The sequence below is a fragment of the Bos javanicus genome, chromosome 26, assembly GCF_032452875.1.
Source record: "Bos javanicus breed banteng chromosome 26, ARS-OSU_banteng_1.0, whole genome shotgun sequence".
In the NCBI taxonomy this organism is placed as follows: Eukaryota; Metazoa; Chordata; class Mammalia; order Artiodactyla; family Bovidae; genus Bos; species Bos javanicus.
The window spans coordinates 44,539,324-44,557,928 of record NC_083893.1 but is presented as its reverse complement, the minus strand read 5'-3'; the positions used below and the strand labels follow the sequence as shown (position 1 = coordinate 44,557,928).

The 18,605-nt window shown below is 48.2% G+C and overlaps 1 long non-coding RNA gene and 1 pseudogene across 1 annotated transcript; both read right to left on the bottom strand.

Moving 5' to 3' along the window:
* Positions 1-791: 791 nt before the first annotated feature.
* On the bottom strand, positions 792-10,852 carry LOC133239543 (uncharacterized). The gene is made up of 3 exons (XR_009733872.1): positions 9,960-10,852; positions 1,361-1,487; positions 792-1,199 (listed from the first exon to the last, which is right to left on the bottom strand). It is a non-coding gene; the product is annotated as an uncharacterized LOC133239543 (long non-coding RNA).
* LOC133239542 (elongation factor 1-gamma-like) lies at positions 4,656-8,940 on the bottom strand (annotated as a pseudogene).
* Positions 10,853-18,605: the final 7,753 nt, after the last annotated feature.

Sequence of the window (18,605 nt, the reverse complement as noted above, 5' to 3'; positions counted from 1 at the left end):
CCACTTTACAAAAATAAGTCTAATAACTTGGCAAAATGTCAATGATGTGGCATTGTTGGTTCTTTGCTTTAGTATGTTGTTTTGAACAGAGGAATAAACAACCAGTTAAAGAAACCCCAACTTACTAATCAATTACATGCAGGTGTTTATAGATTTCTTCCGTTTTAATGAATTAGACTTGGACTTGTGCCATCCTAGAAATGACTTAGACACTAAAAGAACAGCTGACGGCTTAGAATTCAATAATGTTTGCAGTGGTGCCGCCTGGTATCCATTTGAGACCCAAACCAGGAAGCTTCAGTTACTTACTGTGTGTGTCGCAGGCACGTGCATAACTATCTGACATTCTAACTGATACTTGTAAAAATCTGACCCGCAGACCCTTAGACTCGATGGTTTAAAAGAGCAGTGTGATGATTTCCTGTATGAGATCAACTCATCAACACTGTCTGGTTTTCAGCAGAGAAGCCCATTCTCGTGTGGTCTGTTTTGGCATTTATGGCCAATTGTAAGGATTGCTCTGTGCCCTCTCTGTGTATTGCATATTTTCTGGCCATTTTTGGCCACAGTCACATCTGTTCTGGTGGCTCCACGCTTGAGTCTGATGTGGTGGCTGTGTTTCCCCTTCCGTGTGTAATACAACAACCCCTGTGAGAACAATTTTGTCTTTGCAGGTTAGTGCTCAACTGTAACTCCAGTCAAAGCTCAGGACACATCACTGCTCGCCCATGCATCTGGAAGAGCTACCACTTCACTCAATTCAACATTTTTTATTTTACCTACAGAATTGGTACCATACTGAGGCCTCCTGGAGGGGGAGAGAAGGGTGTGGGGGAAGAAGGGTTTGAAATGATAAGCTAAGTATAGGTTTCCCATATGTTCTGCTGAGTTCAGGGAGGAATTCATGCTGTTATGGTAACACCCTAAGAACCATAAAACAAGCAAGGAGAATAAATTTCCTCCTCTGAGCTCTCTGCTGCCACCCACTATCTTTGGTCCCAGTGACTGGGGAAGACCCCTTCAGCTCGGCTCTGGGCTCTGGGGCTTGACAGCACTGCACAAACCTTGCTCTTCTCTGGGTGAAACGAGGCTGGTGCGTCCCAAACACACGGGGAGGTTTTGCGGGAATCCGGGAGCTGCGCTGTGAACTCGGAAGGGCTGTGTAAGTGTGAAATGCGGTACATTGCCTTTATAAGTACCTATCAAAACAAATGAAAACATCTCATTTAACACACGGTATTTGAGTAAACACATTGCGACTATACCAAAATAAACCCCCCAAATATTAAACAACAAATCAACCCCCTGTCAGAGCCTGACTCACTGGATGAATGGGGCAATGAGGAAAACCGTAACTCACTTGACAATGGCTCGATGAAATCGGTGAGTTTGTGAGGTGGAGTGTATGATTTCTGCACACAGCAACCAAGAGAACTTCAAATGCATTCTTCTCTCTCTCCACCGAAATTGAACAGATTCCCGAGTTCCTGAACTGGGGGATATAGGCTCAGGAGCGTCTCCCGCCTCCCACCAAATAGGAGCAGAACATTCAGATACAAGGACTATCGTTTCTACTCCGCCTGGGCCCCAGGCAGGCTGTATCATCGGTAGCAGACAGCCCTAGTTCCCGGAAGAAAGAACAACTCCGTCATTACCCGGGTGCCATATAGCTGTTCACAGGGTTATCCGGGACCATAGCGGAACACAGTCCCTTCTGCCCAAGAACACATTGCTATCTATTCCTTAAGGCTGAAAGAGAAACACTGAAGTTGTCTTAAATATTCTCCTGCTGTTACAACCTTCCTCTAAGCTTCCATGACTGTTACCAGCCATGAGTGGTGTATCCAATCCTTCTCCAACAAATGTCATCACACGTGGTTCCAAAAAAGGATGGGAAAGTCTCAACATAAGCCCGCTGGAGAAATCATATTGTTCCTCCAAAGCATATTTTGTATTGAAACCGATGCCTAATATCTGTGACATTCTAGAGCTCTAAAGGAAGGATTTAGCTTTGCTGACATACAGCTGTCTGAGACTTCAGCCTCTTCCATCAGGATCTGTTGTTGTTCAGTTGCTCAGTTGTGTCCGACTCTTTGTGACCCCACGGACCACAGCACACCAGGCCTCCCTGTCCATCTCACCATTTCCTGGCGTTAGCTCAGACTCATATCCATTGAGTCAGTGATGGTTAAGGCGGATATGTTGGCCAACAGAATCAGGGCTGATTTCCAGCTCATTTCTAATGTGATTCTGTCCCCACCCCTCTCAATTGCCCCACTCTCTGTGGGCCACGGTCTCATGGATACCAATGTGAACATACATAAGACATTCCCAAACATCCTATGTGTTTATCCATCATTCAATGACTATTTTTCAAGCCCGTTCTTTGGGCATTGGACTACAAGAGTGAGCAGCAACAGACCATACTTGCTCAAAATGCACATGATCTAGATTATCAGAGGACAAAAACATCCTGCAATCCCTGCATGCAGTAGCCAAGATTTCAAGCTCAGAATGCCAATTAAGTGTGGATCAGGCGATAATACTTTGAAAGGGCATAATTATAACTATATTATCTGTGATCAGGGACATAAGAGATAAATGTCATAGAAATGTGTTTAATATTGGATACATGTTACATTACAGAACAATTATGAATTTGTGTATCCTGTGTACATTAAAAGTTGGATATGTGTAAGGGTAAAAGCTGAGTCTAATTTTTTATCTGCAGGATGAGGAATTGACTTTAATTCTTTCTCAGCTAATTAAAGGAAAATTAGAAAAACAAACTGCTAAAGCACTAAATACATTTTGATTACTTATGGATATAAGCAGTTATTTTGGTTTTATTCATTGACTTACTGAAAGCATAATGATAGGTGAAATTAAGAATTAATAGAGTAATCGTGAGGGTTTATTCGGCAGACGGAATTAGGTCTGCTGTTTTCCCACCTTATAATTGGGAGTGTGAAGTTACAGGGTTTGCTCTTGGGTAAAGTTAGGCAGCATTGAGCCCTTGTTCAGATAAATTGAGCTATTCAAGATAGAACAAAGGCTCTGGGTTGGGGGAGAAGGTGACAAGTGTGGTTGCATCTGGGTTCCGTTCTAGGTGCCTGGGGGAGACAGGAGAAGCCCCCCGGCAGACAGCTAGGTGGGGAGGGTAAACTCGAGGTGAGGCTGGATGTGCAGGGAAGAGATGGCATGATAGCTTGATGGAGGAAAGGTCAGCGGAAGGATATATATATATATATATATATTTTTTTTTTTACTTAAAACAACGCAGATTTATTTTCTTCACAGTTTTGGAGGTCAGAGTCCAAAATGGCTCTCAGTGGGCAAAACTCAAGGTACGGGCAGGGCTCTCCTACCTTCCAGAAGCCCCAGGGGAAAATCCATTTCCTCTCCCTTTCCAGTTTCCGGAAGCTTAGTGTACGGCCCCTTCCTCCACCCTCAAGGCCAGTGATGCTGATCTGAGTCCCTCCCATATGGCCACCTCTCTGGTTCTGTGTTCAGAGTCCCCCTCCAGCCCCTGACCCCCCAACTTTTTTCCTTTTTAGGATTTGAATTAGCGTAGGAAAAAGTGGTGCTTGCAAACCAAGGCACAGGACAGAATGGACATGGATGGACTAGGAAGCCCAAAGATGCAGGAGGAGCAGGCGAGGCTGCGCTTGTCTGGTGGGGGGTGTGCCTGGAAGGGGGTCGCGCCTCTGGGTGAGGGGTACATGGCCTGAGGGGGTGGGAGGAGATGAGAGAAATCTTCAGGTGGAGAGGGAGGATTTGAGTCCCCCTGCAATGACCACGTCCTCACAGGGAGGTGGACGGTGGGTCTTCCTCTAGCAGACGACTCATGTGGGACCTTGGGTAAGGTGGGCAGGGCCCCAGCTGGAGGAGGCCCTGGAGCTGGGAGATGGTCTGGATTTAGAGAATCCATGATCCTACATTGGGGTTTCCTAACAGGTTCAACAGGTCAGGCGTGAGACAGGAGAAAACGATGACAGTGAAGTTGTTCCTGCAGGAGTGAGGAGACGGAGTCATGAGGAGGCCAGCCAAGGCTCCGGAAGCCGGTTGTCCATCTCATCTCCTGGGGAGCCTTCAGCAGTTCCAGAGCCTGGGTCCCACCCAGATCGGTACATTCACCCATTTCTGGCTGACTCCAGGGCTGAGATCTGCTGGTGAGACCCAATGAAACACACTGTCAGCACACCGGAGCTTTTGGAGAAGTGACAGGCGGACTGAGGATGCTGCCGAAGAGGTGAGGAAAGGAGAGGAACTCACCTGAGCGTGCACAGGAGCAGGTGCGGGGTGTGTGTGTGCACGCACACGTGTGCACTCGAGTGTGCAAGCACAGTAGTACAGTGGTGGTTCGACGCATGGAGCAGGTTCATAGAATTGGAGCACAGGACTGAGGAAAGTGTACTCATGAACATATTTGGATCCTTTACAAAGATATCAAAACTGGATCTAATTTGGCTATTCATTTAACAAATCACCTTTATAAAATAGTTGAGCCAACATGAGAAGTAAATATTTGAGTGTCCTAGAAATTCATTGCCAAGGAGAGAGGTTGAAAGAGCCCTGGAAACTGGGGCCAGTCTGAAATGTAATGGAACTCCAGCTCCGAAGCGCATTAGTCCCTCAAAGAGGGAGCCCTGGCTGGTGGGCAGGGAAAACAGGAGAAAATGTGAGAAAGCGGGCAGAGTGCTGGGGCAGAAGATGGCACCAGGACATGGCCAGGTTCTCAGGCCTGGATGCTGGCAACGTTTGGGGCCAGTAGAAGACTGTGCCCTTCCACCTCTCTGCTGTACCCCCAGGCCCCAAGATACACCTGCCTAGCATACAGGCTTTATCGGGAGGGACTTTGAAAAGAGTGATCAGAAGGCCTTTGCAGTGGGCAGTTATGAAGGGTGAGTGAGTGAGTGAAGTCGCTCAGTCGTGTCTGACTCTTTGCGACCCCATGGACAGTAGCCTACCAGGCTCTGCCGTCCATGGGATTTTCCAGGCAAGAATACTGGAGTGGGCTGCCATTTCCTTCTCCAGGGGATCTTTCCAACCCAGGGATCGAACCCGGGTCTGCTGCATTGCAGACAGACGCTTTACCATCTGAGCCGCCTTAGCTTACTGGGTGAGCACAGTTTTGGTACCCAGCACAGTTATTTATTTCCTTTGTAGAACTGGGCAGTTACTCCTGTGCACATTCTTTTGTTGGGACTACTTATAGCACTCACCTCCTAGGATTAAGGATCATATGAGAGGATGCTTTCTTGTTCAGTTGCTAAGTCATGTCCAACTCCTTGTGACCCCATGGACTGCAGCATGCCAGGCTCCTCTGTCTTCCACTGTCTCCCGAAGTTTGCTCACATTCGTGTCCATTAAGTTGATGATGCTATCTAACCATCTTATTCATGAGAGGATACATGCAAAATGTTTTTCATAGTGTCAGGAGCAGGGTGAGTACTTTACACAGGCACTCTAGCTAGCCACCTGGAAGGCTCCAATGGCCAGTCAGTGAGGCCGGCAGGGTGACCCCTTCTAGGTCTTTTCTCCTGGATGCATGGAGCTGTGGGTTGTGCCCACTACTTATCCAGGCTTTTTGCCATTGTATCTTCACAAAGTCAGGTTCCAAGTTGTAATTCTCTTGCACCAGCCGTGGATTGCATTAGTTCCCAGAGAACTGAGAAACACTGGGTGGGTTCCGGGTCTGATGTGGCCTGACCCCTCACCCAGCCTTGCTAAGGGAAGACCATGCCATTCTACCCTGACCCCAAGCTGAAGGTAACACTTCTTTTTTCTCCTCTGAGCCATGAGCCCACTGCTCTGTTGAGTATCTGCTTCATCTTCCTCCCAGGCTGCAGGGCCTTGGGGACAAGCTCACATCCATTCCTTTCACCTTGACCTTGTCACAACATTTAGTTCTCTGTCTGTCCTTCACCAACGCTGTATTGCGCTGATGAACAAGGGAGTGTTTCAAAACACCAACCACTAAAACCAGTGTTTGCAGATCTGGGCATTTTTTAACCTTCTGAATTTTAATAAAATGGACATTTTCCGTCCTAGAAGCGGCAATGACCATTTTGCTTTACAAAGCTGCAGCAGGTAAGTAAAGATGGGTCTACAAAGATGACAATATTTTACTGAGGTCACACTGGTGGAAAAGAACCCCCCAATTTTTCTCCTCTGAAGATAGATTCCCTTTAGTTATTTATTTAATAGCTGTGATCACAGGTAGAGAAGATAACAATTTTTGCTCTGGACTAAATATATATGAAGAGATACATTTCACGAGGAAAAGTGCCCAAGGCAAAAACCGCTTTCCCCCCAGGACTCTGGTTAAGATGAACAACTCCAGTGGGCTCTCAGAGGAGTGTGTCATAACCACATAGTCTCTGGGGGATGTCACGAAAATGTGCGGAGGTCAGACCACCATCCCCACTCAGCATGAAAGAGACACTCCAGAAAGCTTGGGATGACTTTATAGAATGAATTACTCCATCTATATTGCAAGTCCCCAAGCACTCAAGTGTACACAAGATTAATCAGATTCAGAACACAGCTTTTATTTTTTTTTTCATCGTTCAATTTCCTTTAATGACCCCCATTCTCCTTGAAGGGCAGGTACAGCAGCTAGGCAACGGCAAGAGATGTTCGCTTGAAGGCCTTGCCTTGATTGAAGGCTTTGCCCACATGCTGGAAGGCCCCTTCCCAGGAAAAGTATTCTCCAACCACCGTCTGGGTCTCCTCACTGCTAGCATCCAGTCTCCACCATACACGTGACTTGTGGTCCATAGGCCAATCTGGGCTCCACAGAAAGGCAAGCGCAAGCCTTGGAAGACCCAGATTCCGGAAATGGAGCTGCTGTGGTTGGTTCCGTAGAGAAAGACACTTGCAAAGGTATTCTTCCTCAGTTTGTTCAATGGCTTGGAACAGCCCAGTGACAAGGCTGCAGCTCAGGGAGGCTTGGGAAGTGGTATTCAGACTACCACAGGGACCAGCCACCCTTATCTGGTGAAGTGAAGTCGCTCAGTCCTGTTCGACTCTGCGATCCCATGGACTATAGCCTACCAGGCTCCTCCATCCATGGGATTTTCTAGGCAAGAGTGCCGGAGTGGGTTGCCATTTACTCCTCCAGGGGATCTTCCTGACCCAGGGATTGAACCCGGGTCTCCCGCATTGTGGGCAGACGCTTTACCGTCTGAGCCACCAGGGAATCCCACCCTGATCAAAATGCTCCCCAATATGGCAGCACCACAGACAGCATGTCCTCATGGGAGTACTCGTGCTTAAATCCATCCAACAAGAAGGTACACTCTTGGGCAGGTGAGCAGAAAGGGGTCCTTGGCCTTCAGCTCAGCAGCCAGCACCTGCTCAATTCACCCAGCTCCTCCTCGGGAGCAGGGCAGCCACCTTCTTCTCCTCTTTCTGCTTCACCTGGGGCCTCTGCTTGGCTTCTTGAGAACCTTTCTCTTTCCATGGGGTGTCCTTTTTAGGCTGGCTCTCTGCAAACCGTTTAGGATCCAACCGGGCCATTTTCTCACAGAGCTTCAACTCCCCCAAGACAGCCCGGAACTGGGGCTGGTTCATGTGGGTGAGGAACCAGCAGTTGGTATTAGGGAAGGCCTGGCAGAAAGAAGGCTCCGGAACCTGTGAATAAAGCCCCAACAGGCTGCTGACAACTGTGATGTCAGCCGGTGTCACATGTTTGCCCACCAGAAGAGTCCGAGTCTTCAAGGGATCGTCCAGCAGCCCCAGAATCCGCCTCATCCCCTCCTCCTCCTCCTTCTCCTCTGTGGCCTCCTTGTCATGATGCATGATGTCCCAGTAGGGGGACCGCCGGGTCCCAGCCGGGGACACTGTGTCGCTGCCATCAGCCAAGCCCACCCACCGCCCCAGCTGTACTGCTGCCTCTGGAGGATGTCCTCTGGGCTCACATAGGAGGCAGCAACATCGCCCTCCAACATACAGAATCCACCTCAAAGGCTGGAACCTTGCTGGCGGGAAATTTATGGAGCAATTTGGGGGTGCATCTGGTTTGGCCGAAATAGAAGCTGGGTGGTGCCCAGAACACAGGGAGCTGAGCCCTCCTCTACTGAGCAGTAATGAGGGTCTTCAGGTCCCCCAGCTGTCAGGACACGTGCACAGGGTTCTAGCCATCATGGCGATTTCATAGAGAGAGGGGCCAGAACATGGGTTAAAAGAAAACAACAACACAGGGGCTTCCCTGGTGGCTCAGTGGTAAATAATCTGCCGGCCAATGCAAGAGACACAGGTTCGATCCCTGATCCGGGAAGATTCGACATGCCTCCGATCAACTAAGCCTGTGCACCACAGCTATTGAGCCAGCACTCTGGAGCCTGGGAACCGCAATTATTGAGCCCACCACCCGCAAGTCCTGAAGCCTGCATGCCGCAGAGTCCGTGCTCCAACCGCAGCAAGAGAAGACCCTGCAGTCAGAAGCCCACGCACTGCAACTAGAGAGCAGCCCCTGCTCACTGCAACCAGAGAAAGCCGAGCAGCAACAAAGACCCAGCGCAGTAAAAAAAGAAAAATCACATATGTAACAAACACCGTTTCTCCTTTCCTTTAAAGGACTGCAGAGATCAGTTCATGTCTTTAAACATTTGGACAGAAACAACAGCAACAAAAAACACGTAGGTCATTTTTTTTTTTTTAACTGAAGACACTAAAGGTACCTAACACCCAAGTTGCAGGCTGGAACCTTGAAAGCAGCTGGGCAAGTACTAATGGGCCCATAAAGCTCTGCCCGGTCTCTGCCTGCTGCCTAATTACTCATCGGCGTGGCCTTTGTTCAGCCCATGCCTGCTTTTACAGCGCAGTCAAACAAGGTAGAACTGTGTCCATTTATGGGAAAGTCAAAGACCAATAAATAAAAAGTTTAATTTCCTGATTCCCTGAAGTCGATGGGGCTTAGAAAATACTCACCAATCCCTGCAATGATGGTCTTTCAAAAAAAAAAAAAAAACTGTGTGAGCAGCACCTTGTATCAAATTTCATTGCTCATAAAAAAGAATCAGATTATGTTAAGTGAAAAAAAGCAGGGCACAATGTCCTCAGTGTTTACAACTACAAAACTATCTGCTGAGGGCAGAGGACTGGAAATGTGCAATTGTGATCAGACGTTTGTGATGGGGGCAGGGTTTGGGGGTATTTTTTTCCCCCATTTTCTACATTTTCTGCTGCTACTTTGGTTTTATGACAACAGCTAAAAATTAGATATCGATCAGTAAAACAATTAGTTAATTGTCTAGCAGCTCCTAGTCCCCAGAACAAAGAACATCACAGGAGGCTTCCCACGTTAAGTAAATCCATTAAAAACCAAGAAATTCAACTAAGTGTCAGAGCACCGAGGGTCTCACTTTCATCTGGAGGACTGTTGATTTTTACAGCTGTCCCAAGGAGCTCCATTAGTAAAAATTAGACCCTCATCAGGTCTCTCCACTTAGTGAAATCTTTCAGGTCATTAATAATACTTAAGAAACTTTTTCTCCATCAGTATGATATGAAAGGTGTGGCAAGGAACCTAGTGTATGATTCCTCTCTCTGGTCATTTCCCATTGTTTTGAAAACAGCTCAGGCGATACGAGCTGGATTGCGCACGGGCTGTTTACAGGGAGCAGACTGCACAAGGGGCGAGAACCAGCCCTGACATGTTGCAGCCCACAGGGTCTGGGTGAGCAGGCCAGTGCTGGCTTTCCATCCAGGGACTGCATCCAAGGGACTCATTGCTGCTGCTGCCGCTCTGTCTGCTGACTTGGAAGAACTGGGGTCGATGCATTTGCTGACCGGATCTCTTGCCTCCTCTCTTTTGCTCCTTGCCAGTACCTTGCCTGGCTTCCCTTTTTTTTCCAACTAATTTCTCCACTGGTGGTCCTCTGAGCCCTGCTCTTCGCCCTCTACCTCCCCCTCCCTCCTCCTTGCATGCATTTTGTTGCTCAGTTACTTACCTAGACAACCACTGATGCAGCAAAGCCGGCTGCACCCTCTCCAGGGGCACAGGAGATACGAGATAAAGGAGAGCGGCTTCCCTCTCAGTCCATTCGCTCAGTCGTGTCCTACTCTTGGTGACCCCATGGACAGCAGCACGCCAGGCCTCCCTGTCCATCACCAACTCCCAGAGCGTCCTCAAAACTCGTGTCCATCGAGTTGGTGATGCCATCCAGCCATTTCATCCTCTGTCGTCCCCTTCTCCTCTTGCCTTCAATCTTTCCCTCTGGGAGGTTACATTCGTGTGGGGAGGAGACATGCAGACAAGGAAAAGTGATTTAACTCTAATGAGATGAATATTCCCCAAGGCAGGCCCGGGTTTGGGCGGTATCCTTATATGACCCATAAACATGGAAACTCAGCAAGTCCAAATGTGAGCCCAAGCACTCCTCCCCCTTGTAGCCCACAGTTTGGTTAAAGACATCTGTATAGTCACCAAAGCTTGAAGCTAGATGCCTTCCACCCTCCTTCTCATCCCCAGCATCCTGCCATTCCACCTTAGGATCATCTCTTTAATAATTCCCTTCTTTCCATTCTCACCACAACTGCCCAGTTAATCCTTCCCATGTAGTCCTCTATTGTCCTATGTGCTTGCTCCTCCATGGCCACCATGCTCAGAGTGATGACCCTAAAACACACCCAACTGCATGGTACCTTCGCTTAAAAAACATTGGAGGCTCCCATCAGTGAATCAAGTTCACCTCCCTGCCATGGCCTTTAGCATCAACCTCCACGTACAGCTTTAACTACCTGCTTCCTCGGTCACCTTTGGGCGTTGAGCGCCCATCACTTCCCAAGCATATGGTGCTCATTGACACCATGTTGGGTCCTGCTGCTCTCTCTATCTCGAACGCTTTCCCACACCCTATCAGAAAGAGGAGTCCTGGGGAAAATCCCGTTCGTCTGTTGTTCGTGGCCAAAGTCCAGTGGCATCTTCTCGGGATCCCCACACTCCCCAGACTTGCCCCTGGGGGTCTCCTTTCTGAAAAATTAAAAAAAAAAAGCTGAGTGTTTGAGATCAGGAGTGAAATCTCCATCTCACAGTTGTGGTGTGTTCAGTCGCTCAGTTGTGTCTGATTTTTTGTGGCCCCAGGCTCCTCTGTCCATGGAATTTTCCAGGCAAGTATACTGGAGCGGGTTGCCATTTCCTCCTTCAGGGGATCTTCCCGACCCAGGGATCAGACCCAGGGATCAAACCCTGGTCTCTTGCATATCCTGCATTGGCAGGCAGGTTCTTTACCACTAGCGCCACCTGGGAAGCCCTGGTATTTCTGAATACAGACAATTTTTTTTTTAAGACCAAAAGATACTCATATTCTTAAAAATTAAAAAAAAAATCTGAATTAAGACTTGAGATATACTCAGATAATTATAAACTACAGCAAAATTTCAGATTAAATGAGGTTACATCCATTGAGAAAGCATGCTGACCACACCTTTCCTGCCTGAAAAAGTCCTTCTAGGGTATCTGATTGTTGCTTCAGTGTCTGTTTCTGGGGTTACTAATGAAATTGAGGCGTGTGTGTTTTCGTCTGTATTAGTCATTTGCATTTCCCCTGGAGTCCTTGATGAAATCCTCTTAAAGTACAGGTGGAGGTGAGGGTGGGGAGTTGGGAGGGGGGCCAGAGCCCTGATGAAATCCTCTTAAAGTACAGGTGGAGGTGAGGGTGGGGAGTTGGGAGCGGGGCTAGAGCCCTTCCCCTGCCCTCCCTTTTTTTCCTTCCAGAACTAAATTCTCTACGATTTCATTTCTTCCCCGGGATGACTTACTCTGATTGGGACTTCTCCCTCAGTTCTTCTCCTGGAGGAACAGGGGCCTTCAATCCTAAATGCTGACCCACAGCTGGCTGGAGAGCACGTTAGGACCCTGGGCAGCAGATGAAGGCAGTCATATCCCACATACAGATAAAACACAACGCTGGTTTGTTGTTGAAATGTATGCAGTCAGTCTTCAAGACAGCCCCCAAAGACCCATGCATGACTGTTTCCATGCCCATTCAGGGGACAATATGCTGTCCCTTCTCATTGAATCAGGGCTGGCTCCTGGTGACAGATAGAATGAGTGGACGTGACCATATCTGACCTCTGAGGCTAGGTCATAAGAATGAGCTTCTGCTGACATTCTCTCTCTGCCTCCCTCAGGACACTCTCTGATGCTCTGCGCTTGTTGTTGCTCACTCGCTCAGTTGTGTCTGACTCTTTGTGACCCCATGAACCGCAGTACGCCAGGCCTCCCTGTCCATCACCAACTCCCGGAGTTCATTCAAACTCACGTCTATTGTGTTAGTGATGCCATCCAACCATCTCATCCTCTGTCGTCCCCTTCTCCTTCCGCCTTCAATCTTTCCTAACATCAAGGTCTTTTCCAATGAGTCAGGTCTTCTCATCAGGTGGCCAAAGTACTGGAGCTCCAGCTTCAGCATCAGTCCTCCCAAGGAATGTTCGGGGTTGATCTCTATGCTCTGAAGAAGCCCAAACTGGCCCTCATGAAGAGCCCAGTGCGCAAGAGCTGAGACCCCAGCCTGCAGCCAGTCTCCACCCCTAGATCCGAGTGGAGACACCTTCAGATGTTCCCAGCCCTAGATCTCTGTCTCCACACGAGGCCCTAGAGAAACCATCCCCTTTCTGAGTTCCTGACTCACTGAATGGTTGTTTATATTTGGGGGTAAATTTTTATGCAGCCTTAGCAGCTGGACCAAGGAGCAAAATGCCAATTAATTAGAATTCTTCCTGAGCATTATGTTCACCAAATATGAGCATGCCCTGCAGGCTCTAAGGTCAGGCAGATAAATGCCTATGGGAAAGAATAACTATTCCAGGATGAGGCTCTGTAGTTAGGTGTGTTCACAGACCGCTACATAGGATATTGGTTAAAATAATCCACGTTCAAAGTCTTAAAAATGCATGGTAGGCGACCATACAGATGAATGCCACAAGAGGGCAGGTGTACATATGGAAATAGGGCTTTCATGGACTTAACCTTAGTCTTTTGACTTTTTTATTTTTTCTTTCATTTCACTGATGATTTTGTTAGACATTGATCACTGCCTACAGATGGGCTTCATTTTGAAGACATGAATCTACATTTCAAAACACGACCATCTAGGAAAGACTTCAGTAGGAAAGGTCCCATAACAGTTCATTTAATAAAGCCATATTTGTATTTCTTATAAAATATATTTTTGTAATGAAAACACCTACCGTTTCATTACTGAGAAAAATGGAGCCGATACTTTCAAGTGTCAGCGGGACAAACATTTCCTGACTTTCTATCACTGCATGAATGCAGATGTGTTGTTTACTCAATCTCATTTATTTCATAATGGGATTAAATAATGCTTCATTATTTCATAATGAACAAAGTAATATGTGATTTTGAAAAAAAGAAGCAATTACACTTATTTTTCTTTCACCTCAGAACCCCCCTCCCCCTAATACATTCTGACATTAAAATGAACTAATTTGTTGGGTAATTTAAAGTCGTCTTAACCTCTCCAAGAAAGATGAAGAAATAGGCTTCTCAGACCCCGGGGTTTTACTGATTACAAATTGTTTTACTTAAAATGTTTCTTGCCAACTTCAGGCAGTCTTGTTCCTGGAGAGCTTCTTACACACTACACATTTGGTACTTTTCAGTGGCTGGTCAGTGCACACGGCTTAATTGCACTTATGGGTGCGACACGTCCAGGAGATGGTGATGGACAGGGAAGCCTGGCGTGCTGCAGTCCATGGGGTCGCAAAGAGTCGGACACAGCTGAGCGACTGAACAACAATATCAATAGGTCTGACAGCACTGGAACTTCCAAGGCTTTAAGGGGTCGCTCCCTTGCAGTTTTGGGACCTCCCCGGTGGCACAGTGGTAAAGAATCCAAGTGCCAATGCAGGAGACGCAGAAGACAGGGTTTGATCCCTGGGTGGGGAAGATCCCCTGAAGAATGACAAGTCACTCCAGTATTCTTGCCTAGGAAATCCCATGGATAGAGGAGCCTGGCAAACTACAGTCCATGGGGTCGCACAGGAGTCAGAAACGAAAGAGTGACTGAGCACACACTTACAATTTGCCCTGTACCCACTAGGACTTGCCAGGTGGCGCTAGTGGTAAAGAACCTGCCTGGTCGGGAAGATCCCTTAGAGCAGGAAGTGGCAATCCAGTCCAGGATTCTTGCCTGGAAAATTCCATGGACAGAGGAACCTGATGGGCTACAGTCCAAGGGTTGCAAAGAGTTGGACACAATTGAGCCACTGAGCACGTGGCATGGCCCAGAGCTGCAGAGCAGAGGCTGTGGAGCTCAGCAGTAGAGAATTGGCCTGTAGAAGTCATCCTGAACAACTCAGGAGCCTCTCTGAACCTCAGCTTTCACATCTGTAAAAAGGAGCTTGTATTTGTGTTTTTCTCAAAAGGATGTTGTGAGGATCGGCTGGAATAATGGATGTAAATCACTTGACCTTGTGCCTGGCATATAGCACTCTGTTCTACCCCACTTCCTGCAGCTACGCCTCTCCTGTGACCAAACGTGTAGGTTGGCTACTATATTACCTGGAACACAGGAGCACTCGGCAGACATCAGCTAGGATTACTGCCCTGCCTTTAGTCCTATAAACATTTTAAAAAATGATTTTAAAAACAAAGATGCTAAATAAGTATTTCATCTCCATTACCAGCTGCGTACACATGCATGCTCTCTACATTCTCCTAGAAGACACTTCCAGAACGGGTGTTCCTTTCCACACTTGCATGCTGCATCTGAAGATCCAACATGACCACTGGCAAAAACTCCAGATCACTGAAGGCTTGCATCTCATTTTCCTGGTCAGCAGTGGTGAGGACGGACACACTGATCTATTACAAATGGCAGTGACTTCCAAAGCCACCCGTCTGCTGTTTTTCCCTCTGAAGATTTGCTGCAATGGAATTCTAGGAAGATTTCACACAACTGCCCCAAACCCACATCAGAGGCCACATAACAAATGAGCTGTAGAGGGACGCTGGCTGTGTTTCCACATCCAAGGTGCCGAGGTGGAAATCATTTACGACAGAACATGCGCTCTTTGCATTAAGCAGACCCCGTTTATGTGTGACTCCAAATGGACTTCTTTGAAACTTCGCTTCCTCCCAGCCCAGTTCACAGAGTCAGATGTTTTTATAGGGGAGAATTCCACAACAGCTGCACTTTTTCCTCCTTCAACATGCCAAATGTTCCTTATCATTACATGGTCTCAAATATATTTTACTATGAAGTTTTTTTTTTAAGCACCAATAACTCGCATAACCTTTAACCCACGAGTGTAAACACGCTACATTTGGACAGGCAGTAAATTGTGACTCTACTTTTAAAGCTCCTTGGGTTAGCCTGGATAAATCTTTTAACTTCTCAGCTAGAGAGTCTTTAGAGAGACTTTCGTGGCTTTAACATTCCTGGAGTCACTCTGGGCACTTCCCAGATCCCACGATCCTTGCCTGGACCCTCTCTGGGGTCCAGGGTGCCCTGGGCTCAATTCTTTCCGGTCCTGCTCCTCGGTACCCTGAGGCTCCCCTCCCCAGATGGTCTCATACTCCACTGCGTGTTCCTCGAGCACAGGGACTGTGTCTTATCACCATGGCATCCATCGTAGTTCAGGAAACTATAACAAGTGTCCTAGACTGGTGTGTTTTAAACAGCAAACATTTATTTCTCAGAGTTTTGGAGGCTGGAACATCAGCACGGTTGGGTTCTAGGGAAAGCTCTCCTCCAGGTTTGCAGACAGCTATCTTCTTGCTCACATAGCACAGAGAGAGGGAGAGAGAGAGCCTTATTATAAGGGCACTAACCCCATCAAGTGAGGTTTAGACATGGGTTTCCCTGGTGGCTCAGATGGTAAAGAATCTGCCTACTATGTGTGAGACCCAGGTTCGATCCCTGGGTCAGGAAGATCCCCTGGAGAAGGAACTGGCTATGCACTCCAGTGTTCTTGCCTGGAGAATCCCAGGGACGGAGGAGCCTGGTGGGCTGCCGTCTATGGGGTCGCACAGAGTTGGACACGACTGAAGCGACTTAGCAGCAGCAGCAGCGGCATTCTTGCCTGCAGAATCACATGGACAGTGGAGCCTGGCGGGCTAGAGTCCGTGGGGTCGAAAAGAGTCAGACACAACTGAGCTACTAACAGACACAACCCCATCAGGGGGGTTCCACCTCATGACCTCCCAAGGACCTCACCTCCAAATACCATGACACTGGGAGTTAAGGTTTCACACATGAATTTTGGGGTCACAAACATCCACAACAGTATCCCAAGAGCCTCGCACAGTCCTGGACCATTTCCTGAGATCAAGAGATGAATGGTGCCCCCTGGGGTTGTACAGCGTGGTGGTCCATAGTGCGTGTGTGTGTGTGTGTGTGTGTGTGTGTAAGCTCTATTAGCACTTGAGTACTTGTTGAATAAAACATTTAATAAATTACAACATATTTCTGATTTAAAATTTTTAATATCTTTATTTAAATTAAGTTTGGTGCTGTTTTATAATAATGTAAAATGCAATGCTTAAATAGAAAATGACATTGTAAATTAAAGACATCCCTTCAAAGAACTTAAGTTAATAGATTTTTTTTCCTGAATGACTCTAAGCATGACTTAAATATTCTAACAGGCCAATGGTTTATTGATCAGAAAACTTAAGTATTAAATTACTGGCTGAATACTGCCCTAGGAATCCCATTTGTCTTTAGATTATAAGGTGATTAATTTGATAAATAGCCAAGATGTATTTCCATCTCTGCAACATCTAAAAGTCAAAGCCCTTCTCTACAGAGATGTTCTAAAGAAGTGTCGGAGCCCCCAGTCAAGCCATTGTAAATTTTCCCAAGCGTCAATATGCCCCAAATTCAGATTAGGGAAAACATCTCATTTATGCGCACTTAAAAAAATCTTGTTCCCTTAAGATTGTTCCCCTACTGGAGAGTCAACAAATTCTGTTGACTCTGGAAAGTAGCAAAGACGGATTTAAGTGAATCCGGTGCTTGAAGTGGGACCCGGGGCAGCTTGCCAAGATCATGTTATTCTTTTGCTTGGAATCCTACACCCCACGCCGCCCCCCACCACTGCCCGGAAGCTCCCTCCTTCCTTCTCTTCCTCTCTCCTTTCTTCCCATCCAGCTGCCCGGAGCCCCAACCAGCTGTGCCGAGGCGGGAGAAGGAGACCCCCAGGAGGCCGCACGTGGGTGGAAGGGACTCACAGACTCGGCCATCCTGGGTGAAGCCTGAGGAGACCGCAGGGTGGCCGGTTCTGTGACTGACCGCCCACCCTGACTGTGCATCTTGGTGTTGGGTTTGGTCTCAGTGGTGCTGTCCTGCAGCTGGTGGCTCAGCTGTGCCGCTCCTCCCCCGGGAAATCCCAGCTCTCTGCTCCCTGCCCTTCTCCCCTCATCATGGCCTCTCCTAGCGTCCCTTGAGAGAGGGGAGAACTCTTGGTTAGGGGATCAGCCTTCTGCTCTAGGCTGTGGACTCTTGGCATGAGGGAAGGCTCACTTTCTTCTTCACATCTTGACTCATGGTGCCAGAGCCGGCACTGCCCTGGCTGGAGACATGAGGGAATGAATGAGCAGCGGTCAAAGGAGACGGTGTGCGTGGAAGTGCTTTGTAAACAGTGCTGTGTGACGCACATGCGCATCGGTGATTATTGTCTCTACACCTGCCGGGCCGGGGCCTTACCCGGGACAGAGCAGGAACTCGGCCGCACCTTTGGAAACAGAGGCTGGAAGGCAGAAGGGAGCCCGCGGTGGCAGCCTGGGCCCCCAGGAAGCACAGGCTGAGGTGGCATTCGTGAGAGGTGTTCACTAGGAAGGGCCCCTGCAACCAGACCCTGGGGAAGGTGGGGCAGGAAGTGGGACCAGCTAAGAGGGACGGTGGACTGTGATGGTGGTGGCCCCGTGACAGCCTTGGCCGTCCTCTGGGAGCCCCGAGCTAGGATGGCCCTTTGGCATTGTCCTGACTGGGGCCAGGATGGCCTGACTTTTATCCCCTGCACTGATCAGACGTTGGGTGTGGATCACTGAGGAAGGGACGTGAGCTTGGGCCAGGCGGACCTTCCCCTAGAGGTGTGTGCTGGGCAGGGCTGGGGGTGCCCAGCAGCCCACCAGAGTCCACCACAACAGCTTCTCACAGGACCCGGGAGCACACACGGAGCTGAAGAAGCTGGGCTTGGGGAATCCTCCACACCCAGGGGAGGCAGCCTGTGGAAAAACACAGCCCTGTGTATACATGGGACGTGGTGTGGTCTTTGCTACCACAGTGGCTCTGTACTCGGCCAGGTGCCAAGACCCTCCAACGTCCAAGGCAGGGCCTCTGCAGTGCTGGTACATTCTATCTCTTGCTCTGGGTGTGGGGTCACATGGAGCTGTGCACATACGACATTGTTGACTTTCCTATGTGCATCATGCAACCGACATCGTGGTGATGCTCCTCAAGTTATTTAAACAGTCTATCGTGCTCAACCTTCCACTCTGCCTCCTGTTTCTCCTTTTAAAAGAGAAAAACATCATTGGGGTTTTACGATGCACAATCCTGCCAACCCCTAGATAGAAACAAACACTTTAAACTATGAACTAAGCCAGGACATCAAACTAATCTTTG